At 42.1% G+C, this 21,129-nt stretch overlaps 1 long non-coding RNA gene across 1 annotated transcript; it reads right to left on the bottom strand.

Moving 5' to 3' along the window:
• Window positions 1–18,555: 18,555 nt before the first annotated feature.
• Window positions 18,556–19,672, bottom strand: LOC139183108 (uncharacterized). The gene is made up of 2 exons (XR_011566590.1): window positions 19,406–19,672; window positions 18,556–18,908 (listed from the first exon to the last, which is right to left on the bottom strand). It is a non-coding gene; the product is annotated as an uncharacterized lncRNA (long non-coding RNA).
• Window positions 19,673–21,129: the final 1,457 nt, after the last annotated feature.

Here is a 21,129-nt window from a genome sequence, read left to right as displayed (position 1 = left end):
TTTGATAAAGATATTTTTGAGTGCCAGTAGGTATTAAACATGTGATAAGAATGTGAAGATAATATATAACATTCTCCTAGCTCTGTAAATTCCTACGCTTGGGATGGAGGCAGTGACAAGCCTAAAATTTCCAAAGAAGCACAGACTAATTTAAATCCTATCTCAGAATTTGTGTGACTCATGTTGAGGACTCTGAAGGGCAAGCAGTTTGGAGCAGTGCCGGGGAGCAGTATAGATGAAGTGGGACATTCTCCAATCTCGCCTTGCACACTGGCCAGTGAAACAGTACTGGGACTTTCTCCTGTGTCATTAGGAACTGAAGAAGCTGCTGCCAGCTACTGACACTAATCAGGAGGGGAAAGAATCGTTGGTCACTGATTGCCATTATATAAAGCAGAGTGAGGTGGCCAAGTCTCTTATTGATGAAAGACCCAACATCTGTCAATATTCATAACTAACCAATGTTTTACAGCAATCATTTTTAATATGATTTGGGGATATGGCACTTTTCAAATGTGTATATGTAATTATTAGTATTTAAGCTCCCACTGATCAGATTGTACATATCTATTTAATCTTTGTTTGTAAAAATCAGCTGCACAATCCATAGCATAAAATGCTCGTCAGGATAGTAGCAGTTCAACAAGTTATTTTAAATTTTGCACAGGAGAGCAAAAAGCCAAAAATAGTTAAGATAATTTTGAAGAATAATAGAATTTTGCTTTAAAAGAAGTGCAGAATTTTACTTTCATAGATACAAAGACTTACTATGAAGCTGTAGTGATCAAGATAGAATAGTAATGGCAAAGGCTTAGATATTTATGCTTGTGCCATGAACTCCTTACTGCCAAATTCAGACTTAAATTGAAGAAAGTAGGGAAAATCACTAGACCATTCAGGTATCACCTAAATCAAATCCCCTATGATTATACAGTGGAAGTGAGAAATAGATTTAAGGGCCTAGATCTGATAGATAGGGTGCCTGATGAACTATGGAATGAGGTTCGTGACATTGTATAGGCGACAGGGATCAAGACCATTCCCATGGAAAAGAAATGCAAAAAAACAAAATGGCTGTCTGGGGAGGCCTTACAAATAGCTGTGAAAAGAAGAGAAGCAAAAAGCAAAGGAGAAAAGGAAAGATATAAACATCTGAATGCAGAGTTCCAAAGAATAGCAAGAAGAGATAAGAAAGCCTTCTTCAGTGATCAATGCAAAGAAATAGAGGAAAACAACAGAATGGGAAAGACTAGGGATCTCTTCAAGAAAATCAGAGATACCAAAGGAACATTTCATGCAAAGATGGGCTCGATAAACGACAGAAATGGTATGGACCTAACAGAAGCAGAAGATATTAAGAAGAGATGGCAAGAATACACAGAAGACCTGTACAAAAAAGATCTTCATGACCCAGATAATCACGATGGTGTGATCACTGACCTAGAGCCAGACATCCTGGAATGTGAAGTCAAGCAGGCCTTAGAAAGCATCACTACGAACAAAGCTGGTGGAGGTGATGGGATTCCAGTTGAGCTATTCCAAATCCTGAAAGATGATGCTGTGAAAGTGCTGCACTCAATATGCCAGCAAATTTGGAAAGCTCAGCAGTGGTCACAGGACTGGAAAAGGTCAGTTTTCATTCCAATCCCAAAGAAAGGCAATGCCAAAGAATGCTCAAACTACCGCACAATTGCACTCATCTCACACGCTAGTAAAGTAATGCTCAAAATTCTCCAAGCCAGGCTTCAGCAGTACGTGAACCGTGAACTTCCTGATGCTCAAGCTGGTTTTAGAAAAGGCAGAGGAACCAGAGATCAAATTGCCAACATCCGCTGGATCATGGAAAAAGCAAGAGAGTTCCAGAAAAGCATCTATTTCTGCTTTATTGACTATGCCAAAGCCTTTGACTGTGTGGATCACAATAAACTGTGGAAAATTCTGAAAGAGATGGGAATACCAGACCACCTGGTCTGCCTCTTGAGAAATTTGTATGCAGGTCAGGAAGCAACAGTTAGAACTGGACCTGGAACAACAGACTGGTTCCAAATAGGAAAAGGAGTTCATCAAGGCTGTATATTGTCACCCTGTTTATTTAACTTATATGCAGAGTACATCATGAGAAATGCTGGACTGGAAGAAACACAAGCTGGAATCAAGATTGCTGGGAGAAATATCAATCACCTCAGATATGCAGATGACACCACCCTTATGGCAGAAAGTGAAGAGGAACTAAAAAGCCTCTTGATGAAAGTGAAAGAGGAGAGTGAAAAAGTTGGCTTAAAGCTCAACATTCAGAAAACGAAGATCATGGCATCCGGTCCCATCACTTCATGGGAAATAGATGGGGAAACAGTGGAAACAGTGTCAGACTTTATTTTTCTGGGCTCCAAAATCACTACAGATGGTGACTGCAGCCATGAAATTAAAAGACGCTTACTCTTTGGAAGGAAAGTTATGACCAACCTAGATAGCATATTCAAAAGCAGAGACATTACTTTGCCAACAAAGGTTCATCTAGTCAAGGCTCTGGTTTTTCCTGTGGTCATGTATGGATGTGAGAGTTGGACTGTGAAGAAGGCTGAGCGCTGAAGAATTGATGCTTTTGAACTGTGGTGTTGGAGAAGACTCTTGAGAGTCCCTTGGAGTGCAAGGAGATCCAACCAGTCCATTCTGAAGGAGATCAGCCCTGGAATTTCTTTGGAAGGAATGATGCTAAAGCTGAAACTCCAGTACTTTGGCCACCTCATGTGAAGAGTTGACTCATTGGAAAAGCTCTGATGCTGGGAGGGATTGGGGGCAAGAAGAGAAGGGGACGACAGAGGATGAGATGGCTGGATGGCATCACTGACTCGATGTACGTGAGTCTGAGTGAACTCCGGGAGTTGGTGATGGACAGGGAGGCCTGAAGTGCTGTGATTCATGGTGTCGCAAAGAGCTGGACACGACTGAGCGACTGATCTGATCTGATCTGATCTGATAGAATGTAAAGTTTAGGACCTCGTTTTATATATGTATAGACCAGATTCAAAACTTGGCATATATGAGAGGTCACACTGGAGAAAGTTTGATGGCTCAGTAATGGATTTTGTTATAACAGGAAAAAAAAGTAGTATTAGATTCCTGTATCATACTATACATAAACATCAACTATAGACAGAGTAAAGGCTTAAATGTGAAAATGATATGTTTTAAACATCAAAAAGAAAAGATTTTATGAACTTGGGATAAGTAGAAATTTCTTAAACAATGTACGGACTGGGTAAATAAACTTGACTATGTTAAATTAGATCCTTCTGTAACAAAAAGACTGAAGTGAAAGACAAGTGAGCAAGTAAGAAACAGATTTAAACATATAAAAAAATTCATGCCCAGAATATATAAATGATCCCTCAAAATCAATATGGAGAAGACAACCCAATAGAAAAATGGGGAAATGATAAGACCAGATAGTGCACAGAAAGATTACCCCACATGGCTAGTAATCGTGAGAATGTGGTGATCATGATAATGCAATATGAAAACTGTCAGAAGTCTGGTCCCACCAGAGAGCAAGTGTTGGTGAGGATGTAGAACAAGGAGAAATCTTAGGCGTTGCTTGTGGGAGAATTTCACTGGCATTACCATTTTGGAAAACACTTTGACAAAATGTAGCACAGTTGAAGATGAGTCTGTCATACTACCTGTATCTGCCTTGCTGGGTTTAATCCATGGAGGAAGTCCCACTGTACCAACCATAGTCCTCGTGTGAAGTAGGAGCTCAGTGTATAGAACTTACAGGAGGGAAGGAAGGAGGGGTGGAAGGAGGGAGGAAGGAAGAAAATTTATGTTTTTGACTTCTTTTTGCTTTGTTCTGGGTATTGAGGGACAGCTTCTTCCTTGCCAGGGTGGTCCCAAACTGTCCTAAAAGTCTGTCAACTCCATTGCAACTTTGGGGAGCTCAGAAGATTAGCCTCTATATCTCTGAGAATCTACTGTGAATGGAAATAATGATTTTCATAACTGATGAATTGAGTACATTCTGTAAATGTATTTTTGTATAGAATTCACAGTGGTATGAATACTGAGCTCTAATTGCATATTTAAAATGAATCTATCTAATGCATGAAATGAGATGCACCAGTACATTATGGGTAGCATAAAATATGAGTTATTCCTGGATCCTTACAATTCTATTGGCAAAGGAAAATGAGACCTAATGCCCCCAAAAGATAAAAGTCTGGAGCTGGATGAATTAGGCGTTAATTCATCTTGCTGTACAGCAGAAACTAACATGACATTGTAAAGCAACTATCCTCCAATAAAAGTTAATTTAAAAAGAGAAAGGCAGATGAAAAAAATTCCGCTGGTTTATGAAGAAATGGGTGCTCTTTTAAAATAGTAAATATTCATATACACTAAGCCAGTCCTTTTATAACATATATTCCTAAGAGCATAGAAAACATGGCAGCTCTTCCCATAGCTGGAAAAATGTGTGGTTACCCTGGCAACAGCATCTTAGTTCATGCCAAGTACCACCTGGTGATTTCAAGTCTAACAGCTGTGCAGCATCTACATTTCCATTGAGGAAATAAAATGCATTCATGCATCATCTCATGGCACATTTAAGAAGAAACAAGCTTGCAAATTTGGGGAAGGAGGGAAAGAAATAGCACCACATACTAGCAGAGCCAATGGAGGTTTGAAAACTCTAACTGCAGTCTTGGAAACATGCCCAAAGCAGTCAGTGCCACCACATTAGGGCTGTAGGATCTCGAGGCAGAGTTTTCATCAAAGCTCTAACACTCACTTAGGTCCAGTAGCTTGAGAACATTTTTTATCCCTTACTTAAAATGTGTACATTTAAGTGGGATTCTCACTCTCCATCCTAACAGGCATTTAAACAAAATCATTGTATACCCATTACTATGACAAACAGGATTATGAAATAAAGTGTTCCCAGTTTCATGATTTCTCAGTGCTCCTAGTTTTACCCCAAGTATTGGGATCTTCTTGAGATCTAGTCATATTAAAAAAGCCAAGTCCTACAGTAATTACTACTAGAATAAATTTCATGGGCACTTCTGAATCAGGTAGTTGAGTGCTGCTGCTGCTGCTGCTGCTAAGTCGCTTCAGTCGTGTCCGACTCTGTGTGACCCCTTAGATGACAGCCCACCAGGCTCCTCTGTCCTTAGGATTCTCCAGTCAAGAATACTGGAGTGGGTGCAGTGGAGAAGAATTGCATTATTAGACTGCAGGGACATAGTCAGCTAGGGAATAATTTCCTGCTCTCTCAAAAAACCCAAAGACTATGAACAAACAATTTAAGATATATATTTAATTTTTTCCCTTTCCCCTTTTTCTGTATTATTGTAATTCTACACATGTGTTATGGAAAATTTAGAAATAGCAAAAATTATATAGAAGGAGAAAAAAATCACTGAAGATTCTAACCTTGTTAATATATTGGAAAATTTCTTTTATTCTTGTTTATGCATTCTTTTTGCCTTTGTGCTGCATTTCAGAAGAGGTACTCAAGTTATCCATCCATACTACAGGTGATTTTGTGCAGGACCAAATGTAATCATTATTACTTCAAGGGAAGACTTTCATTCTGATATGGCATTTTGAACTCCCTTGCATATTTTTTTTCATTCTGTTTTTTTCCTTTCATTGTAATCTATTCATTCTTGAATAGATGTCCTCTGATTTCATGGAGATCATGTTTTCATACACCTCTGTTTAGGACACCAAAGACGACATCGACATTTTCGCTGGTACTGTGAAATCTTTTCAAAGTCATCGAATTGCTTTTCTCCTGCTTCATCTTTGGTCAGGGAGAGCTCTATGTAGCCCAGTATAAACAGGGTGTACTGAACGGCCCTAGCTCTGTTCTGACAACCTTTCCTCTCTCACTAAACACCGAAGGCTGGCTATGTGCACAGCTTCTGTCCAGTTTCCAGGGCTTAGAATTCTTTCATTCAGTTACTTTTCTAAATACCTGGATCCCTACTATGGGCAGACAGTGCTGTAGGTGCTGAAGATAGGGCAGTGCATAGAACCAGTTAATGTAAAAGAGATTAACCTGTAACTGTGTAATTATACAGGATATATTACAAGGGCAATTGTAATATTAATCTGGTAAGGAAAGGAGGGGCTTCCCAGGTGGCGCTAGTAGTAAAGAACCTGCTCGTCAGTGCAGGAGACATGAGAGATGTGGGTTTGATCCCTGAGTTGGGAAGATCCCCTGGAGGAGGGCATGGCAACTCACTCTGGTATTCTTGCCTGGAGAATCCCCATAGATAGAGGAGTCTGGCGAACTACCATCCATGGGGTCACACAAAGTTGGACAGGACTGAAGCAACTTAGCACAGCACAGCACAAGGGAAGGAGCGGGTAAGGGAGGCAGTTATTTTACCTAAGGAAAGACCCTCAGGCTGATAAGGTAACATTTGAACTAATGGAGATGAGGGAAGAAGTTTTGTGGTTATCTAGAAGACCATTCCCACAAGAGGACTCCAAAAAGGCCTTTAAAGCCATTCTACGGTTTTTATTCTGAGTGAGCTGGAATACCATTCTAGGGTTCTAGGTTGAATGAAGTCCCAGAAGCTGAGTGAATCAAGTGTTTTCAGAAAGAAGCAGACCTCCAGCATGTAGCTGATGGGTGGGTGAGAGGAGGGCTGGGAGCTGACCCTGGGTATAGCAACGTGGAGATCATCTGTGACTTTGACAGGAACTATGTTGATGAAGTAATGAGGCTGAAAGCAGTTTGGAATGGATTCCAGAAGGAATGGGAGGAGCTGGACAGGAGGCAGACTCTAAGGCTACTCTTTAGAGGAGTTTTACTCTTAAAAGGAAGAGAAATGGGGTGGTAGCTGGAAGAGGATATGGGACCAGGAATGTTTTACAATTTTATTAAGTGGGGGAGATTCTGACAGCACATTTGTGTGCTGGAAATGACTCAATAGAGAATAACAGCTCAGTGATGCAAGGGTGAGTATACGATTTGGAGCATTATCTTGGAGGAGGTGAGAGGGACTGGGCCCCAGTGCACAGCGGCAGAGACAGGAAGCGGTCAGTTATGGCCACAAGGGTGAGGCAGGGTTGTGAGCACAGAGGGCCCTGTGCTGGGGGAGGCCCAGACGTCCACTCAGTGTCGCTCAGGTAGACTCTGGCCGGCAGTTGATGTATTTGACAGACTGAGGTGCCACTTGCTGGCCTCTGTCCCATGCGCACATGTGCTGTCTGTGAAGGTCCACCTCTCTGCCCCTCCTCTCATAGGTACACGAGTCCAGGAGCTGTTCCCTGGCCTGGGCTCATTCTCAGCAATTTGTTTAAGCAAATACTACCCTTTTGTCCATTTTGCAGTTTAAAAGACTTGGGCTCACACAGGATCCAGCGATCCCACCTCTGGGCATCTATCCAGACAGGTAAAACTATACTTTGAAAAGACACATGCACGCCTATTTTACAGCAGCACTATTTACGATAGTCAAGACATGGAAGCAACCCAACTGCTCCTCAACAGATGAATGGATAAAGAACACGTGGTATATAAATACAATGGAATATTATTCAGCTATAAAAAGGTATGAAATAATACCATTTGCAGCAACATGGATGGACTTAGAGATTACATACTGAGGGAAGTATGTCAGACAGAGAAAAGACAAGTACCATACGATATCACTTATATGTGGAATCTAAAATATGACACAAAGGAGCCAATCTATGAAGCAGAAACAGACTTAGAGAAATAGAGAGCAGACTTGTGGTTGCCAAGGGGAAGCATGGATAGGGGAAGGAAGGACTGGGAGTACAGGAATAACAGATGCAAACTATTATATATAGAATGGATAAACAACAAGGTCCTACCATATAGCACAGGAAACTATGTTCAATATCCTGTTATAAACCATAATGGAAAAAGAAAAGACTTGCGCTCGGACCGATTTAGTTACTAACATAAGGTCATCTGCGAGTAAATTGTAGAGCAGAGAACTGACCCAGACACTTTGACTGTTTCTGGGTTCTTCCACACCATCATTGGTGTGGATGGAGGAGACAGAGAATGGAGATTTTACTTCCAAAGATTCAGATTCCACATCTTTCTCCTGCTCTTGTCTGCACTGGGGCCCACCCCAGGGGTGATTGTATAAGTTCAAAGTCCATGCAGACCATGGAGGTGTTTCTTCATCATGTGGAGGGGGCGCCAGTTTGGGCAGGAGATGGGGATACATGCCCCATATGCTGAGCGGAGTCTCAGAGCACTCCAGAGGCTCCCGCTCTCTCCATAGCTTCTGAGGGACTGCGCTTGGGTGGCACCTCCCTGCCTGCTTAGCCTTCTACCACTTTTCAGTAGATGCTCCACTTTTTCCTTTTGCGTTTTAGATCTGGGGAGAAGCAGGTTTTTAATGCTCGTTCAATTGCCCCTAGAAGGAGAGCAGACTTTTGAACTTGGAAGGAACCATTCCAGGACCTCTGGTGTAACCCTCTTCTTGTGTACCCTGCTTTATTCAGCTTCTGTGTTGGCATGGAAGCACCACCAAACATCTACTTCTAGAACTTTCTATCTCAACTCAGGAAAACACACACACACCCACATTTGCTTGGCTCTCTTCTGGAAGAAGCTCTCAGAGACAGGATATGAGGATTTGGCCTGAAAATAACTCTCCTGCTCTTCCAAGGACTGTCGTTGCAATCATTTTTGGGGGCCCGGGAGGTCGGGCTTTAGCGTGCTTCTGGCATTACCTTATTTAAGATGCATTCTCCTCAAAATGGGGCTTCTCTGATGGCTCAACTGGTAAAGAACCCGCCTGGCAATTCAGGAGAAGCAAAAGATATAGGTTTGATCCCTGGGTCAGGAAGTTCCCATGGAGAAGGAAATGGCAACCCACTCCAGCATTCTCTCCTGGAAAATTCCATGGACAGAGGAGTCCGGCAGGCTACAGTCCATGGGGGTCACAAAGAGTCAGACATGACTAAGCAGCACCCACAGGGATGCACTTCTCAAAATTTGCTACGTTGTATCAGATGAACGGTACATTCCAAGCAGCAGGTGTTTTCTATTACACATATTAATACACACATGTGTTCAGTCTCTGTAAACAATGGTGTCATGTCATGGCTAATCCATTCAAACTCCTAATTGTTATGAGGTGTTATTAACAAGGTTCAGTGCTATAGATGAATGAAAAGGGCATTTCAGGTACTGGAATAAGACACATGTAATAAGGACTGTATTTAGATGACACTTAAAATGGTAAATTGTAGAGTGTTTCTGTATATGTGTGTGTATATATATGCCTATATGATTATATATGTAAATGAGATATTTTGGCTCAGCTGGTAAGGAATCTTCCTGCAATGCCAGAGACCTGGGTTTGATCCCTGGGTTGGGAAGATCCTCTGGAGAAGTGAGTGGCTACCTACTCCAGTATTCTGGCCTAGAGAATTCCATGGACTGTATTGTCCATGGGGTCACAAAGAGTCGGACCAACTGAGCAACTTTCACTCAGAAGCATAACCCAGGAAAACGTTTCGGAATGAAAGATGTTTAGCTCTCTGCTCTATGAGAGCAGAGAAGCATACTCCTCCTATGGTTCAGAAGCATACCCCAGGAAAACATCTCGGAATGAAAGATGTTTAGTTCGGAATGAAAGATGTTTAGTTCTCTGCTCTCACAGAAGTTTCTGCATGGGTCCTCACTTTGCTTTGCTGCTCATTGCCCCAAAGGTCCACTTCTTTGTGGAGAAGTTCAGGCATGGGTATGGGGAGAATCCATCATTTTGGTGGAATGAGATGATGGCTTTGCTAAGTGTTCCATATATGTTGATCGTTTGGTGGGGGTGGGGGTGGAGGCGGAGGACTAGGCAAAAGCTAGAATTAGTCATATGAATTATGTGCTTGTTTGGACACTGGGCTACTGCTGCCCAGAACAGTGCCAGCAAATCCTGCAGACAGCTTCAACACCACTGCTCTGTTTCTGTCCCACTCGTATAAAATTCCATGCCAAGGTACAAACCACAATCCTCCCTTTCTTGGTTTTTCATGCAAAAACTATTTTAGAAGAAATTTAAATGTCAAACCTTCAAGAACTTTGAACAGAGGAAACTTTAGCTCACTCACTTTATAGCATGGCTAAAGAAAGTTTTTTTTTTAAATTCTGATGAAAGTACTAACATTTTAGTGGTGTCTGTTTTTCACTGAATTTATGTTCCAGAGAGAAACAAAATCACTATGTTGGAAGAATAAGATTAAAGCAGAAGCAGTGAGGAAAGCATACATATCAACAGCATCACTTTCATGCCCAGGAGAGGCCCCGAGACCCCGTGTGTGAAGGGCATTTCGAGGCTGCTTTATGCAGTATGTCAATAAACCCCACACCATTTAAAATATTCCACATTGACCTAAGCAGGCACAGACAGAAAATGCCTGTCTAGGCAGACATTGATGAATATACACATAGAACATATTGCAGGAGGAACTTGATGCTCCCCTCCACCCCAAACATTTTATTAGGCACAAATTTCAGATTAAATACCCATTCAGAGTTCAGTCTGAGCAATAGAAAACATGTTTCAAAATTAGTCCTAGACAGCAGAGAAAACCTTCTAAAGGAGTTCTAAGAGGTTTGCTCTTCATTTAAAGATGTTTATTGATAATGGAAGGAAGGAAATTATAGGATGTATCTCTAGCTTCAAAGAGTTTACATTGTAGTAGAGATGAGGCAAGTCTGGTCATCAGAGAATTTAAGAAAACTTTTATATAGCTATGTGAGAAAGGAAAAAAGTCACAGGGAGGAAAGAGAAGGTCAGAGTTTGGATTTCAGAATTACAGACTAAAAGTGAGTGTCTACGCAATCTGGAAGAGTTTTGATGTAGAAACAGTTGAAACAAACTCATCACTATGCATTTTCTTAACCAGTTTCCTACAGTATACAATCCTTTGATCCCATACTGGACTCCTTTGAGAAGGTGATGAAAGTTATGGGCCTGGAAATAGCTATCTACCCTCAAACTCTCACACAAAATGTCAGGGATTTGGAGTCTAAGTCCATGGGCTTTTGAGTTTAAATTGAATCCAATTATATTTACCATGGTTAGTGTCTTATAACTATTTACATACTTGTCTTCTCTACTAGAACATAAGCATTTCTAGGACATAATTATGTTTTATCTTTTATTCAAATCCCTTTCTGGTTAGCATTGAATACTGTATTTGTTGTTGTTTAGTTGCTAAGTTGTGTCTGACTCTTAGAGATCCCATGGACTGCAGTCCACTAGGCTTCTCTGTCTGTGGGATTTCTCAGGCAACCATACTAGAGTGGGTTACCATTTCCTTCTCCAGGGGATCTTCCTGACCCAGGGATTGAACCTGCATCTCCTGCATTGGCAGGCAGATTCTTTACTATTGAGCCACCAAGAAAGCCAGAATTGTTGTATAGAAAGCACTAAAATGTGGACTGTCTATGGCCTATCTTAATGTATAGGTGTTAGGTTAATACAGCATTTTCCAAGTGTCAGTCATTAGAGTAACTTCCTCTATAATTTTTGCTGCAGATGTTTACTCCTTGAATTATTATTTATTATCTATAGCAGCACAAAAATGATTTTTGGTGATAGAGCCCTACATAATATTGCATTTCAAAATGAGCAAGTTATTTTCACTCTATTTTCTTTCAACATGGCTTATACCAAGGAGAGAGTTCCAGTTTACTTCTGCTGCTGCTGCTGCTAAGTCGATTCAGTTGTGTCTGACTCTGTGCGACCCCATAGGTGGCAGCCCACCAGGCTCCCTGGTCCCTGGGATTCTCCAGGCAAGAACACTGGAGTGGGCTGCCATTTCCTTCTCCAATGCAGGAAAGTGAAAAGTGAAAGTGAAGTTGCTCAGTCGTGTCCGACTCTTCTCGACCCCATAGACGGCAGCCCACCAGGCTCCTCCGTCCATGGGATTTTCCAGGCAAGAGTACAGGAATGGGGTGCCATTGCCTTCTCTGCCAGTTTACTTCTGGTGTATCTTTAATACCTCTCTGACATTCGGAGATCTTTTGGGGGAACTAATATAAAGGCTTCTGTAGACTGCAGTATCTGGTAGAAGTGAGTAATATTGTTTTGTTTTTCCTTCATCATGTTTAGTCATGAAAAGAAACTAATTTTCTATTTATAGAAGTGACAAAATTTTCTTTTAACGAAAGAGTTTTTTAAAAAGAGCTGATTTAAAGAAAACTGGTGTATCTGTTATTTATTGCTGTGTTAACAAACTATTCCAGAACATAGGGGCTTAAAAAGCAATGACTTCTTAGGACTGTGAGTTGACTGGGCTCAGCTGGGCAGTTCTTCTTTTTCACATGCTGTCTGCTGGGATCATTCCTGTGGCTTGAGTTTGACTGGGACTAAAAGGTGATGGACAGGGAGGCCTGGCATGCTGCGATTCATGGGGTCACAAAGAGTTGGACACGACTGAGCGACTGAACTGAACTGAACTGACTGCGAAGGTCTAAGATGGCTTCACACATGAGTCTGGTAGCCCAGCTGGAGTGACTGCACTTGGCTCAGCCCGCTTCTGTGTGGTCTCTCATCATTCTGTAGTCTGGCCGGGGCTTTCTTATACTGTGCCTGGACCCCAAGACAGTGGGGAAAAAAAAGCTGCAAAATCTCTTAAAGTCTAGGTCTAGAAGTCACACAGCATTCCTCCTGCTCCATTTTATAAGCAAGCGACAGGACAAGTCTAGGTTCAAAGGGAGGAGAAACAGATTTGCATATTTGAGGGGAGGTTAGTGGCACTTGTGTTCAGGGGTGGAAGGAATCTTTGGCAATCATTTTGTAAACAATCTACCCCAAAAGGTAAGTAAGTAAACAATAGGGCAAGTTGTAGCAGAGATGCCAAAAATCGTGCAGGTGTTATTTACATGACTGATATTTAGAAGACACTGTGTTAACCTTGGAGAAGGCAATGGCACCCCACTCCAGTACTCTTGCCTGGAAAAGCCCATGGACGGAGGAGCCTGGTAGGCTGCAGTCCATGGGGTCGCTAAGAGTCGGACACGACTGAGCGACTTCACTTTGACTTTTCACTTTCATGCATTGGAGGAGGAAATGGCAACCCACTCTAGTGTTCTTGCCTGGAGAATCCCATGGACAGAGGAGCCTGGTGGGCTGCAGTCCACGGGGTCGCACAGAGTCGGACACGACTGAAGCGACTTAGCAGCTTAGCAGCAGTGTTAACCTTACACCTAAGTATCACTGTAGACAGTCTGTAAACAGACAGTTGTTAGTAGCTAGTACATACTAAGCACAGTGCTACACACAACAAGATTAAAGAAAAAAGATAAAACATACAGACTTGCCCTAGAACTCCTTACATTCTAGTGAGGGAGACAGGTGTGTCCCCCATAAACAGTTACAACAAAATAATCAGAGTGCACATTGTAGTAAAGGGTTTAAAATACAGAGCCCTGATATTTTATATCAGTGTGAGAACACATGGATTTTCCTGGACTCATGACTTTGATCAAACTCTTGAGAAGGTGTGAGACCCTAAAAGGACCTAAAAAGCACTGAGTGAATCAACAGGCACAGTGGTGTGATGCCCCAAGATGACAGCCGCTAACTGTAGAGTGAAGGAACAGGCTTCACATCAGCGGTAACTCCTACATGTGGGAAGGAGGGACGACTGAGGAGGGCTGCAGGTGGGAACCAATCAGATGCAGCAAGGGGGTTGTGGCAGTGAGATGCCTGGAGGGGAAGAAGGAGGAAAATGGTGCAAGAAGATAGGAATGTGGGAGCTGGAGAAAGGAGGAGAGGGTTAATTCCCGGAAGACTGAATTCTCCAGCTGGGGAGAACGGTAGGAAGAATAAAGAGGAGGTTTTCTGGGGACATCGTTCCTGAATTCAGTTTTTTTCCAAGTTGTAATCGAACTGCCCACATGATAAAAACTAACCAACAATCGAACATGCAGATCTGAAACTCACTACCTTGTGCCAGGCTCCTTGATAGGAATTGGGCATGAAGCAGTGAATATCCTGAGAGAGGTGATGCCTGTGTTCCCATGGAGCTTACATTCTGGTGGGGTTGAGGGGAGGGGGAAGATGAGCAGAGAGGCAATTCATATGTAAGAGAGTTCAAGTAAATTTTGCGTGCATGTGTCTGTGCTCAGCTGCTTTGATTGTGTCTGACTGTTTGCGACCCGATGGACTATAGCCTGCCAGGCTCCTCTGTCCATGGGATTCTCCAGGCAAGAATACTGGAGTGGGTTGCCATGCCCTCCTCCAGGGGATCTTCCCAACCCAGTGATTGAACCCACGTTTCTTAAGTCTCCTATATTGGCAGGCAGATTCTTTACCACTAGCTCTACCTGGGAAGCTCCCACACAGATTTTACCTAATATTAACCGCCAATAATAAAATAAATCTACTTAATGGAATAGAGTGTTGGGGCAGTGGCTTTATGTAGGGTAGTATGGTAGTGAAGGCAGCTCTAGGAAACAACTGAAAGCCAGAAAGGAGGACTACACTGTTGTAGCTGAAGAAGGTAGGACAATTGTCCTAGCAGGAAGTTAACCTTGGCAGTGTAACCTTGCCTTACCCAGAGAGCAGCTCACTGTCAGGGACCTTCCCTCACTGCCTCCACCCACAGAAGTCTGAATCTTCCCCGTCTCACAGCAGAACCATGTGGAGTAGATCATGAGAATAACAGATCACACTCGGATGGTCAGGAGACCAGAGATGGGAACTTCCAGAAAGACAGGAACTAAAGGAAAAAGAGTGAGGATGTACGGAAGATTGGCAAGAGGGAGTTACTCCCAGACCACCAGTGGTGTGGCCATATGGGGCTCCTATAAAAGAGACTGAGACCTGCTCCCAGAGTTAGTACTAGGAACAAGTTAGCTAGGCTAGGGACGTCACCCTCAACTCCTCATCATACTTGGAATGTTGTACACGATGGTTTACAACACCTGGACTTGAGTGAAGACGCTGTACAGTCTTCTGCCTTTTGGGGGCGCTGATCGGAGTCAGTGGTAGGACCTGAACCTCCCTAACCATACACAGAGAGAGTTGTCTAGACCTTTCTGTGGGGACTGATGGGCTAAGAACAGAGTTGCCGCTGGATCAATCTACCACCAGTGACACTTTGACTTGTGATTATTCTACTCCATCTACACTAAGGTATAGTTAATTTTTGAGAAAATTTTATTTTTTAGTCACTCATTTCTGAACACATCTCCCCCCATACATCAAGAATGGTACAATGTTAAGTAAATCAGTCTCTGGCAGTGATTCTCACCACATCTACCTTGGCTGGTGCCAGGATGTCCCTCTAGATTTAAGTTGAACAAGGATAAATTAGTTCATGACATGTGTTGAGATGATAGAATCCTGTAAAAGAAAACCTTCAGTGATTGGAATGTATCATTATTTTAGAGCTTATAAAGATTTTAAATATTGAATTGGCAAAAAAATAAAATAAATGATTGGATCTATTATTTTTTTTCAAACCTTAGTTAAAATCTAATTAAAAAACCATAGCCTTTGAGTATTGCTAGATACTGTGGGTAGATGAAGCAGCGATGATCTGGTTTCTACTTGCCACAGCTCCAGACGTCATTCTGAGAGGAGATTTGGGTTTGGGAACAATTTTAGACTATTACTTTTCTGCCATTTTCTGCTATCACCTTGATTCAATCTATTCACTGGGGTGTTATTCAAAATACAAAATATTCTTAGGGAAGAATCACTCCATCTGACACAGGCACTATATAGGGCTCTAAAATGCTAAAAAGCTTTAACATATTACAGAAAATTTGGAGAAAATGTGGGCTTGGTATCCTGGAGCTGTCGTCTTCCTTTATCCCATTGTTTGTGACCTTGACTCTTTGAATCATGACGTAAACGTGTGGAATCAAATCGCTGACATGTCTATGATTCTCTCGTCCCATTTGGTAGTTATTAATACTGTAGAGGTGGCAAGGACACGTTCAATACACAGGGCCTCCTGTCAAGAGAAAGTGAAAACCTTCCGGTAAAGTCCCCAGAGCCCTGCTTTGTCCTGAGAGTACAGACTCTTAAAGTGGGGATCTGAACTATTCACCCTAAGCCAAATATAAGCGAGGGAAAGATAACAGTGTTGGAATCCTTGAGTTGGTGACAGAGAAAACTACTCTTACCACTACTGCTACTAGCAGTAATAACAAGGCAAATGACAGCTATTACCTGGTGCATACTATGTGCTACGGACTAAGTGCCTTCCCTGTGTTAACCAGTTTAATCCTCGCAATAGCAACGGATGCCATTACTACCCTCCTCTTATAGATGAGGAGACTGAGAGGTCATACTTCTGAGAGGTGGAGGAGCAGGGACAGGTGATGGTGCTGGCAGGTGAATGATACTGATCATTAAAGTGAAGAAGGTAAAATTTTTCTGTGAGGTGAAGAGAGTCATTTGGGAAAAGGCCGCTCCATCTTTGTAGCCATTGCTAACCGAGAGGTGAGAGAGTGGCAGCCACCTCCCTGCCTCTGGCCTTTGGGGATGGGGATGCGGGCTGAGGGAGGTTCCACTCCACTGGGATGAGAAGAATCAGGAGAGAGGTTGCATGAGGGCAGCTGCTGAGACTCTTCTCATGCACCACCATGCATCCCAGAATCATAAAATGTTTGTGCTGGCAGGATAGTTGGGGTTACATGAACACTCCGCATTTTACAGAGAGGTCTCTAAGGTACCACAGGGACTTAATGTTGGGTTGCCAGGGACACCTTTACTTTGATCCTAGGAAAGTCAGCATTCAGGGGCCAATTAATTGAGAAAGCATCTGGAGCCCAGTTTATTTGTGTCTTTCTTTAAATTCTACTGAGGTATAGTTGATTTACAGTATTGTGTTAGTCTCAGAGGTAGAGCAAAGTAATTCAGTTACTCATATACATATATTCATTCTTTTTCAGACTCTTTACCCTTGTGGATTATTAAAGAATACTGAGTAGAGCTCCCTGTGCTCTAGTAGGTCCTTGTTGGTTGTCTTATATATAGTAGTGTGTGTATGTTAAACCCAAGCTCCTGATTTACCCCTACTTCCCAAGTTTCCCACTTGGTAACCATAAATTTGTTTTCAAAATCTGCCTGTTTATGTTTTGTCAGTAAGTTCATTTGTATTCATTTAAAAAATTAACTTCCATCTATGAGTGATATCATACATTTGTGTATTTCTTTCCTTTCTGTTCCTGACAGACAGGAATGACAAGGACAAAAGCCAGGAAAAAGCGAAGGAGATCCTACCAGATTTTATGAAGAAACATGTGAATAGGAAGGAGACCTTCAGGCAAGACTTGTTTATAGCACTGTCGGGCGTATGGATTTGTGGTTATGGGTATGGACATTCAGGAACTATGCAGCTTAAATTCTTTTAATGTTCTTTGTAGGTGTCCTGGTGGATTCATTATTTTAGTTTTCATACTGATGCTCTTAGCAAAAGCCACATTTCCTCCTAGAAACTCCTGCTGGCCCCTCCTCAGGAGGGCTACTAGGCTGGGCATTCTTTCACGCTGCATATTTTGGACATGGAGTCCTCACTGTTACCTGGACTCTTTGGATGTGGACTGAGGGATGTCAATTAGGCAAGCTGGAGAGAAGGCACTTTCCATTGCTTCTGTATTTTGCCCCAGCTTCTCGTTAGTGTGTCTTTTCTATCTCCTAATTATGCCTCTAGGTCCTTTCTGGGAAGGGTGACATTTTTCTCTCGACCGGCAGTATTATAGTCTAGAACTATCCTTGTCACTCTTTATTGCTTTTAGTCACTACAGAATCTCTCACAAGATGTCTAGAGTTTCATAAACATATGTTGATGGCCCTGTTTTGTCAGCCTTCAAATGGTCAAGGTCACAGACAATATACCAGAGGAAGGAAGACAGTGAGCACACTATTATAAATAGATGTGTAGCTTGAAGATACACTTTCAGACATGGGGATATTAGCTGGCAATAGGAAGGAAATGATGACATACAGCAATAATTCTATATTACTTAGGGAATTCTCCATGTATGTGCTAAATGCTTGCTGTGTTTAATCTGATGGGCATCTTGGCATGTCAGAGGTTTAAACATTTATTTCATGAGAATCAAAAGTGAATTAAAAGCTAAGAATGGAGCACAAGTACAGCTTGGATAGTTGAAAGTTGGCATAGGATAATATTAATTTAGGAAATCTAAGTGGGACACATAAGGACAATATACCTTGCCTTTTGTCATTCTGAACTCCTAGAAAACACAAGCTCTGGGGGACCCTTTTAGGTAGAGTTGAAATAGTAGTACTGAATTTCATTCTCTTGCCTCTTGATAATCTCATTCATACTCAAAAAGTATATATGTATATATATTTTGTACTTGAAAGGGTTGGAGTATTTTAATAGCCTTTAACGGAGAAGCCTGGTAGGCTGCAGTCCCTGGGGTCGCACAGAGTCGGACACGACTGAAGCGACTTAGCAGCAGCAGCAGCAACAGCAGGGATAGAAATATTTTTCTTTGACATTTCAAAACTAGGAAAGTGATAGTTTGTTAAAGGTTAGTTGCAATGTGGAAGTAGAAACCATATCTATAACACTTTTTTATTCTGTTAACTAAAATCTATTCATCTATCTGCATTTTGTTTATCTTATTTTCTGGTTGTTCATTCCTAGTTTACAGAAATACAACTGATTTAAGTATTTTGATCTTGTTGTGTCCTGCAAGTTTATTGAACTGACTTATTAGCTCTAAAAGTTTTTATTTCTCTGTTTTTTTCTTAATTTTTATTTTACTTTTAACAGGTATATTTCAACAATGAAACATCTAAAAGGTCTATCAGTTTTGTTATCTGGTGCTCAGAATTGTTCCCAAGGCCTTGGTTTAGTCTTGTGGGTGTATGGGCTCATGATTTGTGCCTGATGGACCTCAGAACTCCCAGCATCTGGAGAGAGAGGAAAGCAACAAAACAAAAGTATCACCATGGAAGGAAATAGCACCAAAAATAATGTCAGTAGTGTTCACTGATAGGCGTACACACAAATGTTAACCCTTACAGTATCCTGTTCAGGCAGGTATTATAACCAAGACTTCCCTAGTGGCTCAGATGGTAAAAAATCTGCCTCCAATGCAGGAAACCTGGGTTTGATCCCTGGATCAGGAAGATCCCCTGGAGAAGGGCATGGCAACCCACTCCAGTATTCTTGCTTGGAGAATCCCATGGACAGAGGAGCCTGGCAGGCTGCAGTCCATGGGGTCACAAAGAGCCAGACACGAACGAGTGACTAACACTTCCACTTATAACCATAGGCAAGGATTAGCTCTTGGATAAGTTAACTAACTCCTCTCAGAACTGCAATTTTTCGTTTCTAAAGGAAGAAGTATTATTACTTCTAACAATAATTAATACTGCCCTGAATTTTCCCCCCTGAAGATTAGTACCTATTTTATGGTTGCTTGTTACCATCATCATAATCAGTGTTCCATTTTTCAGATGAAGTCACAGCTCAGAGATTCAGGAAGCTGGGAAATAGAAGGCAGGAATCCATAGAAGGAGGCGCTTGACTCCGGACCTCCTGCTGATTGACGGCCCACCACCATATAGCATTAGGAAAGAGAAGGTTAGGTTAGAGAGAGGAAGGCATGGGACTGAGGCTTAACTTTTGACTGGGAATCTAACTCGCATTTTGGGAAGAGGTGACAGGAACATGGGGGAGAGCAGTTATTTATAGTCGGGGCCTCAGAGACCTCAGATGCCTGCCTCTGTTGGCACTCTTTCCTCTGCTGGATTTCTGCCTTCTCCCAGCAGTGTTGCCCTTTCCATGTATCGGTTCCATGTATCAGGGTTGCCCAACTCTAGACAAGTGTTTCTTTACTTCATTAACCCAGTTCCCCTTTCTCTGAACTCGCTTCATTTCCTGGAGAACTAAAAGAAGGGAAAGGGACTCAACGACCAGTCAGCTATTTCTCCCTTCTTATGACCTGGGAGACCCTAGACAATTTATGCAGCTTTAAGTGTAGCATCTTTTGGGAAAGACACAACCCGTGATCTTCTTGAGCATTCGTCTGTTAAAATTATCTTCCTGGAACTCTCAGGACCAATAGCCATGCCAAATTGAGTCTGAATGAAGGTGTTATTGATGAGATTTGTAATATTTTTAAAGTTCTTTCGATTGTCCTCACTTCAATATGGCTTGGATTGTCCAAAAGTCATGATTACCAGTGGTATATGGAAAGTAGTTAAGACTAGAATGATCCTGGTGCTATCTCCAACCCAGGACAAGGATACTGAGCCCCTGAGATCATCGGATACATGCTGGTATGTGTTGCTCTTCTGACTAAGAGGTGGAAACATAGCCTTATAAGAATTTCCTCTGGTCTTCTATTTAGTTCCTCTTGTGCTAAAGACTAAGCATTTTTCCTGTGCAACACCCCACCCCTTGCAAAAAGGAGAGATGCTTTTTGAGGTTGAGGATTTTTTTTGTGTGTCATCCAATAAATCTTTATTTTGTACTCTTGTTTATTTAAGTGTTTGTAGAAAAAAATTTTTTGTATGGTATAATCTCCTGGGGGGGATTGGCAAACTCATCGAAATTTAATCACTTGTCCCTCGGTGATTCTCCCTTGCCTTAGATTTAGTTGTCGTCAGGCTTGCTTTCCTCTGCTGGAGCAGAGGCTTCTTGTAGGCAGGACAAGGCTTCCTCCTCTTTGCTTATACCTGGAACAGAGCACTACTCAGCAAACATCAGAGGACGTAGAGCTAGTGGATCGCTGCGGACTAATCTGGGCTCAACCTTCTTGCTGACAAAGGAGTGAAAAGGAGAAGGGAACTCATAGCCTTGATTCCACAAGACAGAAATAGTTTCAGCAAGTCAGGCTCTTCAGCTTTGGCAGTCATTAGTTGACACTGGCACAGAATGTGGAGAGGGTCAAAAGGGAGGGGAAAAAAGGGGAGAGGGCAGAAAGATGAAGAAGGACCTGAAGGTGAGAAAGAGAATAGGATAGGGAACATATTATTTTCACCCAGTTCCTAATCCCTGTCTTGGCCAGTGTGCTTTGCCATTACTCTGACTGCAAACATCTCCATTTCTTTGTTTATTTTTAAAGCCTAATCAAGAGTGAAAGTGAAAGTGAAGCTGCTCAGTCATGTCCAACTCTTTGTGACC

Source organism: Bos indicus, chromosome 5 (assembly GCF_029378745.1).
Source record: "Bos indicus isolate NIAB-ARS_2022 breed Sahiwal x Tharparkar chromosome 5, NIAB-ARS_B.indTharparkar_mat_pri_1.0, whole genome shotgun sequence".
Taxonomy (NCBI): domain Eukaryota; kingdom Metazoa; phylum Chordata; class Mammalia; order Artiodactyla; family Bovidae; genus Bos; species Bos indicus.
Note: the sequence above shows the minus strand (reverse complement) of the source record. Positions and strands in the feature narration are given on the sequence as shown.